This window comes from Oncorhynchus clarkii, chromosome 4, assembly GCF_045791955.1.
Source record: "Oncorhynchus clarkii lewisi isolate Uvic-CL-2024 chromosome 4, UVic_Ocla_1.0, whole genome shotgun sequence".
NCBI lineage: Eukaryota > Metazoa > Chordata > Actinopteri > Salmoniformes > Salmonidae > Oncorhynchus > Oncorhynchus clarkii.
In genome coordinates, this window is record NC_092150.1 from 61,548,529 (window position 1) to 61,561,825 (window position 13,297).

Sequence of the window (13,297 nt, forward strand, 5' to 3'; positions counted from 1 at the left end):
ACCGTAGTACGTCAAATAAATGTGCATAGGTATTCGAAGAGCGGGGCTTTTCTAATAGGGTCCACACATATCCTAGACAATTTCAAGTTCTCAAAAAGTTGTAGCCTTAATTATTTATGCTAGTTAATTAACTAAACTTAAAGCCTAACATTTTGCCCACACATATGGATAGGCCTAGCCCAATAATCTACTCTTAAAGCTAGAATCCTTAGTTGCTTAAACAATGTTTGTAAATAATGTAAACAAACACTGTATATACTCAAAACACAGTTAAAACTATAATTTTGATATAATGGATGGTCAGTTCTTGCATCCAAAGCGCTTAATTAATTTGAGAGTGGTTACATTTCTAGCATATTTCAGATTTATACCAAAACAGAGGCGGGTGACGATTTGTTATTGTTTTAATTAAGGATTCTAGCTTTAAGGAGTGTACAGTGGTAGAGCCATATATGGACCTATAAGGACATTGTATGTTATTTTCAGAGGTGGACTGGCTCAGGCAGCAAAAACAGTCAAACACTACTCCATCTAAACGTGAATCGATTCTCAATTGCGATACGGTTCTAGAAACATAAAGCCTTATAATTCATATCACAGCAAAATAATTTCACAAACGCAAAATATACACTTACTGTACACTGTTTTAACAGGCTTTATCACAGTTGCAGCCGACAGTATTTTTCAGTTAGGGTGGGAAACTTTTTGCATTTCCATCTGCTTTAACCTCTTTCGGCGTATTAGCTCAACACAAGATACATTTCTGAAATCCTCAAGAGTTTTCTTAAATCACACACACACAAAATTGATATCATATTCACAGGAGGCATGACACCCATTTGTGTAGACTGGGTCAAAACGATATTTTCAGTTTGCATTTGGTAGACTGGAACAGCAGGTTAGATAAATTGGGACACAATTATTATCAGGGGCGCAACGTTCACTGATGCCATTGCATTTTGTCCCCCCCACTTTTATAATTGGAATGTGTTACAAAACGAGGCAACAGTGTGCTTTACGACTGTGCGGACACCTCCAAGCGGCCGGGTAGGCTGATTGGAGTGCTAATCAGATTGGATAAAAAATGTATAATAAATAATATTATGTCCCCCCCACTTCTAAAACCAAAGTTACACCCCTGATTATAATAGTCCTAATTTTATCCCAATGACAATTCAATGTATGATAAGGAAACATCTGAGGATTTCCTAAATATATAATGTGTTGGATACAGTCAAATCAAATGTATTTATATAGCCCTTCTTACATCAGCTGATATCTCAAAGTGCTGTACAGAAACCCAGCCTAAAACCCCAAACAGCAAGAAATGCAGGTGTAGAAGCACGGTGGCTAAAAACTCCCTAGAAAGGCCAAAACCTAGGGAGAAACCTAGAGAGGAACCAGACTATGAGGGGTGGCCAGTCCTCTTCTGGCTGTGCCGGGTGGAGATTATAACAGAACATGGCCAAGATGTTCAAATGTTCATAAATGACCAGCATGGTCAAATAATAATAATCACAGTAGTTGTTGAGGGTGCAACAAGTCAGCACCTCAGGAGTAAATGTCAGTTGGCTTTTCATAGCTGATCATTAAGAGTATCACTACCGCTCCTGCTGTCTCTAGAGAGTTTAAAACAGCACGTCCGGTGAACAGGTCAGGGTTCCACAGCCGCAGGAAGAACAGTTGAAACTGGAGGACAGCACGGCCAGGTGGACTGGGGACAGCAAGGAGTCATCATGCCAGGTAGTCCTGAGGCATGGACCTAGGACTCAGGTCCTCCGAGAGAGAGAAAGAAAGAAAGAGAGAAAGACAGAATTAGAGAGAGCATACTTAAATTCACAAAGGACACCGGATAAGACAGGAGAAGTACTCCAGATATAACAGACTGAGCCTAGCCCCCCGACACATAAACTACTGCAGCATAAATACTGGAGGCTGAGACAGGAGGGGTCAGGAGACACTGTGTCCCCATCCGATGATACCCCCGGACAGGGCCAAACAGGCAGGATATAACCCCACTCACTTTGCCAAAGCACAGCCCCCACACCACTAGAGGGATATCTTCAACCACCAACTGACCATCCTGAGACCAGGCTGAGAATAGCCCACAAAGATCTCCGCCACGGCACAACCCAAGGGGGGGCACCAACCCAGACAGGAAGATCACGCCAGTGACTCAACCCACTCAAGTGATGCACCCCTCCTAAGGACGGCATGGAAGAGCACAAGTAAGACAGTGACTCAGCCCCTGTAATAGGGTTAGAGGCAGAGAATCCCAGTGGAGAGAGGGGGACCGGCCAGGCAGAGACAGCAAGGGTGGTTCATTGCTCCAGAGCCTTTCCGTTCACCTTCACACTCCTGGGCTAGACTACACTCAATCATATGGCCTACTGAAGAGATGAGTCTTCAGTAAAGACTTAAAGGTTGAGACAGAGTCTGCGTATCTCACATGGGTAGGCAGACCATTCCATAAAAATGGAGCTCTATAAGAGAAAGCCATGCCTCCAGCTGTTTGCTTAGAAATTCTAGGGACAATTAGGTGGCCTGCGTATTGTGACCGTAGCGTACGTGTAGGTATGTACGGCAGGACCAAATCGGAAAGATAGGTAGGAGCAAGCCCATGTAATGCTTTGTAGGTTAGCAGTAAAACTTTGAAATCAGCCCTTGCCTTAACATGAAGCCAGTGTTGGAAGGCTAGCACAGGAGTAATATGATACATTTTTTGGGTTCTAGTCAGGATTCTAGCAGCCGTATTTAGCACTAACTGAAATTTATTTAGTGCTTTATCCGGGTAGCCGGAAAGTAGAGCATTGCAGTAGTCTAACCTAGAAGTAACAAAAGCATGGATTGATTTTTCTGCATCATTTTTGGACAGAAAGTTTCAGATTTTTGCAATGTTACGTAGATGGAAAAAAGCTGTCCTTGAAACAGTCTTGATATGTTTGTCAAAAGAGAGTTCAGGGTCCAGAGTAACGCCGAGGTCCTTCACAGTTTCATTTGAGACGACTGTACAACCATCAAGATTAATTGTCAGATTCAACAGAAGATCTCTTTGTTTCTTGGGACCTAGAACAAGCATCTCTGTTTTGTCCGAGTTTAAAAGTAGAAAGTTTGCAGCCATCCACTTCCTTATGTCTGAAACACAGGCTTCTAGCGAGGGCAATTTTGGGGCTTCACCATTTTTCATTGAAATGTACAGCTGTGTGTCATCCGCATAGCAGTGAAAGTTAACATTATGTTTTCAAATGACATCCCCAAGAGGTAAAATATATAGTGAAAACAATAGTGGTCCTAAAACGGAATCTTGAGGAACACCGACATTTAGAGTTGATTTGTCAGAGGACAAACCATTCACAGAGACAAACTGATATCTTTCCGACAGATAAGATCTAAACCAGGCCAGAACTGGTTTAGAATGTGGTGATCAATGGTATCAAAAGCAGGACTAAGGTCTAGGAGCACGAGGACAGATGCAGAGCCTCGGTCTGACACCATTAAAAGGTCATTTACCACCTTCACAAGTGCCGTCTCAGTGCTATGATGGGGTCTAAAACCAGACTGAAGCATTTCGTATACATTGTCTTCAGGAAGGCAGTGAGTTGCTGCGCAAAAGCTTTTTCAATCATTTTTTTGAGAGGAATGGAAGATTCGATATAGGCCGATAGTTTTTTATATTTTCTGGGTCAAGGTTTGGCTTTTTCAAGAGAGGCTTTATTACTGCCACTTTAAGTGAGTTTGGTACACATCCGGTGGATAGAGAGCCGTTTATTATGTGCAACATAGGAGGGCCAAGCACAGGAAGCAGCTCTTTCAGTAGTTTAGTTGGAATAGGGTCCAGTATGCAGCTTGAAGGTTTAGAGGCCATGATTATTTTCATCATTGTGTCAAGATATAAAGTACTAAAACACTTGAGTGTCTCCCTTGATCCTAGGTCCTGGCAGAGTTGTGCAGACTCAGGACAACTGAGCTTTGGAGGAATACGCAGATTTAAAGAGGAGTCTGTAATTTGCTCTCTAATGATCATGATCTTTTCCTCAAAGAAGTTCATAAATGTATTACTGCTGAAGTGAAAGCCATCCTCTCTTGGGGAATGCTGCTTTTTAGTTAGCTTTGCGACAGTATCAAAAATAAATTTAGGATTGTTCTTATTTTCCTCAATTAAGTTGGAAAAATAGGATGATCGAGCAGCAGTGAGGGCTCTTCGATACTGCACGGTACTGCCTTTCCAAGCTAGTCGGAAGACTTCCAGTTTGGTGTGGCACCATTTCCGTTCCAATTGTCTGGAAGCTTGCTTCAGAGCTCGGGTATTTTCTGTATACCAGGGAGCTAGTTTCTTATGACAAATGTTTTTTGGTTTTAGGGGTGCAACTGCATCTGGGGTATTGCGCAAAGTTAAATTGAGTTCCTCAGTTAGGTGGTCTGTAACGGATCTCGTCCTCCTCTTCTGAGGAGGAGTAGTGAGAAGGATCGGAGGACCAATTTGCAGCGTGGTAAGTGTTCATGATGTAATATTTAATGAATCAAAACTGAACACTGAAATACAAAAACAATAAAGTGACAGAAACGAAAACCGAATCAGTCCTGTCTGGCGACATACACAAAGACAGAAAATAAACACCCACGAAACACAGGTGGAAAATGGCTACCTAAGTATGATTCTCAATCAGAGACAACTAACGACACCTGCCTCTGATTGAGAACCATACAAGGCCGAACACAGAAACCAACATAGAAAAACAAACAGACTGCCCACCCCAACTCACGCCCTGACCATACTAAAACAAAGACAAAACAAAGGAACTAAGGTCAGAACGTGACATGGTCAACTGATTTTTGTCCTCTGACCACCTTGGGTAGGCAGAGGGAGTCTGGAAGGACATCAAGGAATCGTTGGGTTGTCTGAGAATTTATAGCACCACTTTTGTTGCTTCTTGGTTGGGGTCTGAGCAGATTATTTTTTCAAATCAAATCAAATCAAATTTTATTTGTCACATACACATGGTTAGCAGATGTTAATGCGAGTGTAGCGAAATGCTTGTGCTTCTAGTTCCGACAATGCAGTAATAACAAGTAATCTAACTAACAATTCCAAAACTACTGTCTTGTACACAGTGTAAGGGGATAAAGAATATGTACATAAGGATATATGAATGAGTGATGGTACAGAGCAGCATAGGCAAGATACAGTAGATGGTATCGGGTACAGTATGTACAAATGAGATGAGTATGTAAACAAAGTGGCATAGTATAGTATAAAGTGGCTAGTGATACATGTATTACATAAGGATACCGTCGATGATATAGAGTACAGTATATACGTATGCGTATGAGATGAATAATGTAGGGTAAGTAACATTTATATAAGGTAGCATTGTTTAAAGTGGCTAGTGATATATTTACATCATTTCCCATCAATTCCCATTATTAAAGTGGCTGGAGTTGAGTCAGTGTCAGTGTGTTGGCAGCAGCCACTCAGTGTTAGTGGTGGCTGTTTAACAGTCTGATGGCCTTGAGATAGAAGCTGTTTTTCAGTCTCTCGGTCCCAGCTTTGATGCACCTGTACTGACCTCGCCTTCTGGATGATAGCGGGGTGAACAGGCAGTGGCTCGGGTGGTTGATGTCCTTGATGATCTTTATGGCCTTCCTGTGACATCGGGTGGTGTAGGTGTCCTGGAGGGCAGGTAGTTTGCCCCCGGTGATGCGTTGTGCAGACCTCACTACCCTCTGGAGAGCCTTACGGTTGAGGGTGGTGCAGTTGCCATACCAGGCGGTGATACAGCCCGCCAGGATGCTCTCGATTGTGCATCTGTAGAAGTTTGTGAGTGCTTTTGGTGACAAGCCGAATTTCTTCAGCCTCCTGAGGTTGAAGAGGCGCTGCTGCGCCTTCTTCACGATGCTGTCTGTGTGAGTGGACCAATTCAGTTTGTCTGTGATGTGTATGCCGAGGAACTTAAAACTTGCTACCCTCTCCACTACTGTTCCATCGATGTGGATAGGGGGGTGTTCCCTCTGCTGTTTCCTGAAGTCCACAATCATCTCCTTAGTTTTGTTGACGTTGAGTGTGAGGTTGTTTTCCTGACACCACACTCCGAGGGCCCTCACCTCCTCCCTGTAGGCCGTCTCATCGTTGTTGGTAATCAAGCCTACCACTGTTGTGTCGTCCGCAAACTTGATGATTGAGTTGGAGGCGTGCGTGGCCACGCAGTCGTGGGTGAACAGGGAGTACAGGAGAGGGCTCAGAACGCAACCTTGTGGGGCCCCAGTGTTGAGGATCAGCGGGGAGGAGATGTTGTTGCCTACCCTCACCACCTGGGGGCGGCCCGTCAGGAAGTCCAGTACCCAGTTGCACAGGGCGGGGTCGAGACCCAGGGTCTCGAGCTTGATGACGAGCTTGGAGGGTACTATGGTGTTGAATGCCGAGCTGTAGTCGATGAACAGCATTCTCACATAGGTATTCCTCTTGTCCAGATGGGTTAGGGCAGTGTGCAGTGTGGTTGAGATTGCATCGTCTGTGGACCTATTTGGGCGGTAAGCAAATTGGAGTGGGTCTAGGGTGTCAGGTAGGGTGGAGGTGATATGGTCCTTGACTAGTCTCTCAAAGCACTTCATGATGACGGATGTGAGTGCTACGGGGCGGTAGTCATTTAGCTCAGTTACCTTAGCTTTCTTGGGAACAGGAACAATGGTGGCCCTCTTGAAGCATGTGGGAACAGCAGACTGGTATAGGGATTGATTGAATATGTCCGTAAACACACCGGCCAGCTGGTCTGCGCATGCTCTGAGGGCGCGGCTGGGGATGCCATCTGGGCCTGCAGCCTTGCGAGGGTTAACACGTTTAAATGTCTTACTCACCTCGGCTGCAGTGAAGGAGAGACCGCATGTTTTCGTTGCAGGCCGTGTCAGTGGCACTGTATTGTCCTCAAAGCGGGCAAAAAAGTTATTTAGTCTGCCTGGGAGCAAGACATCCTGGTCCGTGACTGGGCTGGGTTTCTTCCTGTAGTCCGTGATTGACTGTAGACCCTGCCACATGCCTCTTGTGTCTGAGCCGTTGAATTGAGATTCTACTTTGTCTCTGTACTGGCGCTTAGCTTGTTTGATAGCCTTGCGGAGGGAATAGCTGCACTGTTTGTATTCGGTCATGTTACCAGACACCTTGCCCTGATTAAAAGCAGTGGTTCGCGCTTTCAGTTTCACACGAATGCTGCCATCAATCCACGGTTTCTGGTTAGGGAATGTTTTAATCGTTGCTATGGGAACGACATCTTCAACGCACGTTCTAATGAACTCGCACACCGAATCAGCGTATTCGTCAATGTTGTTATCTGACGCAATACGAAACATCTCCCAGTCCACGTGATGGAAGCAGTCTTGGAGTGTGGAGTCAGCTTTGTCGGACCAGCGTTGGACAGACCTCAGCGTGGGAGCCTCTTGTTTTAGTTTCTGTCTGTAGGCAGGGATCAACAAAATGGAGTCGTGGTCAGCTTTTCCGAAAGGGGGGCGGGGCAGGGCCTTATATGCGTCGCGGAAGTTAGAGTAACAATGGTCCAAGGTCTTTCCTCCCCTGGTTGCGATTGCAAACGTAATAAAATGATGGTCCGACAGTCTAGGATTATGAGGAAAAACATTAAGATCCACAACATTTATTCTATGGGACAAAACTAGGTCCAGAGTATGATTGTGACAGTGAGTAGGTCCAGAGATATGTTGGACATGTTGGCTCCGAAACGCTTTTGGAGTGGGTCTGTGTACTTTTCCATGTGAATATTAAAATCACCAAAAAGTTTAATATTATCTGCCATGACTACAAGGTCCGATAGGAATTCAGAGAATTCAGTAAGGAACACTGTATATGGCCCAGGAGGCCTGTAAACAGTAGCTATAAAAAGTGATTGAGTAGGCTGCATAGATATCATGATTAGAAGCTCAAAAGATGAAAACGTCTCGGGTTTTTTTGTAAATTGAAATTTGCTATCGTAAATCTTAGCAACACCTTCGCCTTTGCTGGATGCACGGGGGATATGGTCACTAGTGTAACAAAGAGGTGAGGCCTCATTTAACACAGTAAATTCATCAGGCTTAAGCCATGTTTCAGTCAGGCCAATCACATCAAGATTATGATCAGTGATTAGTTCATTGACTATAACTGCCTTTGAAGTGAGGGATCTAACATTAAGTAGCCCTATTTTGAGATGTAAGGTATCACGATCTCTTTCAATAATGGCAGGAATGGAGGAGGTCTTTATACTAAACACCGCCATGTTTAGTTTTGCCCAACCTAGGTCGAGGCACAGACACGGTCTCAATGAGGATAGCTGAGCTGACTACATTGACTGTGCTAGTGGGAGACTCCACTAAGCTGGCAGGCTGGCTAACAGCCTGCTGCCTGGCCTGCACCCTATTTCATTGTGGAATAGGTGTGCATTAGGAAAATGTTCAGACCCCTCTACTTTCACGTTACAGTATTATTCTAAAATAAAATCTCCTTATCAATCTACACACAATAACCCATAATGACAAAGCAAAAACATGTTTTTAAGAAATGTACACTACCGTTCAAAAGTTAAGGGTCACTTAGAAATGTCCTTGTTTTTGAAAGAAAAGCACATTTTTTGTCCATTAAAATAACATAAAATTGATCAGAAATGCAGTGTAGACATTGTTAATGTTGTACATGACTATTGTAGCTGGAAACGGATGATTTTGAATGGAATATCTAGATAGGCGTACAGAGGCCCATTATCAGCAACTATCAGTCCTGTGTTCCAATGGCACATTGTGTTAGCTAATCCAAGTTTATCATTTTAAAAGGCTAATTGATCATTAGCAAAACATTTTGCAATTATGTTAGCACAGCTGAAAATGGCTGTGCTGATTAAAGAAGCAATAAAACTGGCCTTCTTTTAACTAGTTGAGTATCTGGAGCATCAGCATTTGTGGCTTCGATTACAGGCTCAAAATGGCCAAAAACAAAGAACTTTCTTTTGAAACTCATCGGTCTATTCTTGATCTGAGAAATGAAAGCTATTCCATGCGAGAAATTGCCAAGAAACTGAAGATCTTGTACAATGCTGTGTGTAGCTCTCTTCAGTAACCACGAGCACAACCGTTCCTTGATTTTAACTGGCGGCTTTATTCTGTAGTTTTAGTCAGAATGATCACCTTCCTTGAGAACTATAAAGTAAATTAAAATACAGTTAAGCACACTCTTACGATTTGTGAGACACACCGTCCGACGACAGTACTGGCCAATCGGCTGGCACACCAATGTCCAGCGAAGTCCTTCACCAGATCACGTTCGGGGTCATCAATTGTCAGGGTTGCGTCAATTCGAATCTGGTGTCAGGATAAATATGACATTGAGTCACCGATTGTATACTATGTATTTTTTATTAGCTAAACAATAAGTGGTAAATGCAATTTTCGTATATACGGGCTCTCTGTCCCACCTCGCAGGGCAAAACAGAGAACTAACTTGTTCTTGACAAAGATATTATAAATATACTCTGACAGAAATAGTTCCTGCTTCCGAGCCGGCCTGTCAGAGTAGAGACTGGGCGTGGTTTAGACTCACCCAGCCTCTCGTTGATTGTTGTCGTACGAGCTGGTACCAGCCCCCGGGCGCTCCAGTTGATAGATGTAACTGTTGCTGTGTAGAGTATCTATGCGTTCATTCCCTAGATACCGTTATCACATATCTGGTTTCTGTTATTGTTAAGTTTGAGTTCTAACAAAAACAGTCTGTGGTTTGCTACACTACGTTCTGTATGTGTCCGTTTTTATGTTATTCTGTATTTTTCCATCATGAGAAAGGCCCATGGCCCTGAAACTGTTAACAATGTTTCAAGTCAGCTATGTTGCATAACACATACATACATCCACACAAGCAGCAGATAATATTCAATCACATATATGGTAACGGGCTATAGTGCATAACACAGAATCCTCATAGTTGTGAGTCCTTTTCTGTTTTTGCTTGGATCTCCTTCAGTTTTGTGTCACTAACTGGTAAGTTGCTGTACACAGTGTGCACTTGCATGTCCATGCCTTCACTGAGGCTGCTGTCCTTATAGGTAAGAAACTTCCCGGAGAGTGTGTCTGCGACAGGGATGTCTTTGCCTGGACGGTGAGTGATTGCAAAGTCGTATTTTTGTAGTTGAAGGATCATTCTCTGTAGCCTTGGCTTGGCTGCGGCTAGTGGTTTCCTCATGATTGACTCAAGGGGCTTGTGGTCAGATTCCACAATGACTTGTCGTCCATATACGTACTGATGGAAACGTTTACATCCGAACAGAATGCCGTAGAGCTCCATTTCAATTTGAGCGTAGTTGATTTCACAGTCTGAGAGATTTGGAAGCGTAGCCGATGGGCTTTCCTTCTTGCAGTAGCACTCCACCTAGTCCATACTTTGACGCGTCCACTTGGAGCTCTTTGTCGGGGTCGTAGTAGGCAAGGATTGGTCCTGGTTCTCACGTGATCAAGTCTTTCACATTCTGGAAAGCAATGTTGTCGTGTTGCTTGTCCCAGAGAAACTCAGTGGACTGCTTTAGCAGTTGACGCAGGGGTGCATTAGCATTGGAGAGGCTGGGTGCGAACTTGGCTAAGTAGTTGACCATGCCAAGCACTGTTTCCAGCTCTGCACAGTTCTTTGGTGGCTCATTTTCTTTTATGGCTGAGATCTTCTGAGGATCTGGCTTGATTCCATTTGCTGTGAGAAGATGTCCGAAGTAGCTGACCTCTGTAGCACCGACTGTGCTCTTCTTGGGGTTGAGCCGGACTCCTCTCTCTCGGGACCTTTGCAGCATAGCGCGGAGGTTTTAGTCGTGCTCCTCTTTGGTTCGACCATAGACAAGGATGTCGTCCACAATTGCCACAGCTCCATCGAGGCCTTCGTACACTTCGTCGATCTTTCGCTGAAACTCGTCTTGGGCTGAGATAATCCCAAAAGGCAGGCGACGGAACCTGTAGCGTCCAAACGGTGTGTTGAATGTTGTGAGCTTAGATGACTCTTCTGTGAGCTTTATAGCCCAGTAGCCTGATCTAGCTTCCATGACACTGAAGTAGTGTGCTACCGCTAGCTTGTGTGTGATGCCATCTAGCATCGGTAAAGGAAAATGGGGGCGTTTGATAGCCTTGTTCAAATCTCTTGGGAGCTTGCCTGTGCGTGGTTTCTCAAAACACACTAACTCGTTTACCCAGTCAGTGGATTCTGTAACCTTGGTGACTATGTCAGATTGCTCCATGCTCTCCAACTCTTTCTTCAGACAGGCATGGAGAGCAAGGGGAATCTTTCTCGTGGGTAGACCACAGGGTCTGTGGGCTTGTGCAGCTACCTGCTCAACTGGATCGGTGAAAAAGGGAGAGATATTTGCAACACATGGACACTTACCGAGGCTGAATCAAAGGAACTGAAAACATACTATTGTCGTTTTGAAGCATATGTTGTGCCGAAGACCAATACGATTTTCGCTAGGTACAAATTCCATGACAAAGTACAGGGAGCTAGCAAGTCTTTTGAACAGTTTGTGACTGAGCTGCGTCTGCTTGTGAAAGACTGTGATTATGCAAACAAGGATGAGATGGTCAGGGACCATATTATATTTGGAATACACTCACTGTGAGTGAGAGAAACTTTTGAATGTTGGGTCTGAGCTAACGCTTGACAAAGCTATCGACAAAGCAGATCTCACGAGCTAGCACTGGCTCAGATGAAAACCATTTTGCGCGGCAGCACGAGCGCATCACGTGAACAAGCAGTGCAGGCAGACATCAAAGCACACCTCCGGTGCACAGAGAGCGCGTTTTAGAACAGAGAGAGACAACTCCAAAACAGAGCGACACAGACTCAAAACGCCCCAAAACATGTGGATATTGTGGATACAAAGTGCATGGTGAACAAGGAAATTGCCCAGCCAAAGGCAAACAGTATACTTACTATATGTGGTAAATGGAATCACTTTGCAGAAGTGTGCAGAGCTTGTGGTCCCATATGGCAAATCGTTTATTTTCTTATAGGCCTACTGTAGCTCTGATTGGCTGTGGTGCACCAGTCTGCATTGAAACACCGGTCCTGAACACGACAGATGATTTTATTAGGTTTTATTTACTGCAGTGACTATTCATTGTCCAGAACGCACAGCCGTTTTCCCGTTTTCCCATATTGCTATAGAATTTGAAAAAATGCCTTAATATACATAATTCCCAAACATTCTATGAATTCATGAAAATGACCATATCTAAGCGTTCTCGCTTGTCAGAAAATTTAACAAACACAAAGTGTCATATTTCAATAAGATGTCATGTTGCTAAAATGCTGCCAGTTCCACTTCAACATCAAAACAGAAAGATAGCCACTGAATGTCAATGATCTTACCGTGTGCTTTGCGCGATGAGCTTCCTGTTTGATGCTCGCTCTGCCCCCCCCCTCATTTTATTTACAGATAGCCAGGGGCACACCCCAGCATTTAGACATAATTTACAAACAAAGCATCTGTGTTTAGTGAGTCCACCAGATCAGAGGCAGTAGAGATGTTTTCTTGATACGTGTGTGAATTGGACCATTTTCCTGTTCTGCTAAGCATTCAAAATGTAACAAGTACTTTTGGGTGTCAGGGATAATGTATGGAGTAAAAAGTACATTTTCTTTAGGAATATAGTGGAGTATAAGTAAAAGTTGTCAAAAATATAAGTAGTAAAGTACAGATTTAAGTAGCACTTAAGTAAATATAATAAGTAATACTTAAGTACTTTACACCACTGGACATTACTGGCCAAATTTGTAAACTGTGAAAACAATACAGAGAAAACAATGCTTTACTTAAAAATGATGACAATACAATGTCCATGGAGCTAATGACGTAAATCAGAAGAGACACTGAGTGTAGCTAGACAGACTTAGCTAGCCAGCATCTTGCATAAAGTTACATGGTTTAAATAAACATCAGCTCTGTTAATTTCAGAAATAACAAAAAATATGTTTAGGGCACTGTTTACAGGTGTGATAGCCACTGTTGCAGTTTTTAGAGGAAGCTTTCTAGCTTGGTTGCTGTTGACAACAGGAATAAATGTTTTATTTACCTAGGTCGCTATGGCAACGGCAGCAACCGCTTTCATGCTCTGAAAAAACAGCCACAATAGGAAATAAAATGCTTGTGAAATGGGTGGAGGAGGTGAAACCACTTAGAGTGGTGATCTGTTCTGATTTGGCTGCAGTGTTGAGTAGTCTGGCAGGTCAGATAGGGGAGACTTGTTTGTGGAGATGATGGTACTGTTAATTGGATTGGATAGGAGGTAAGGTAAG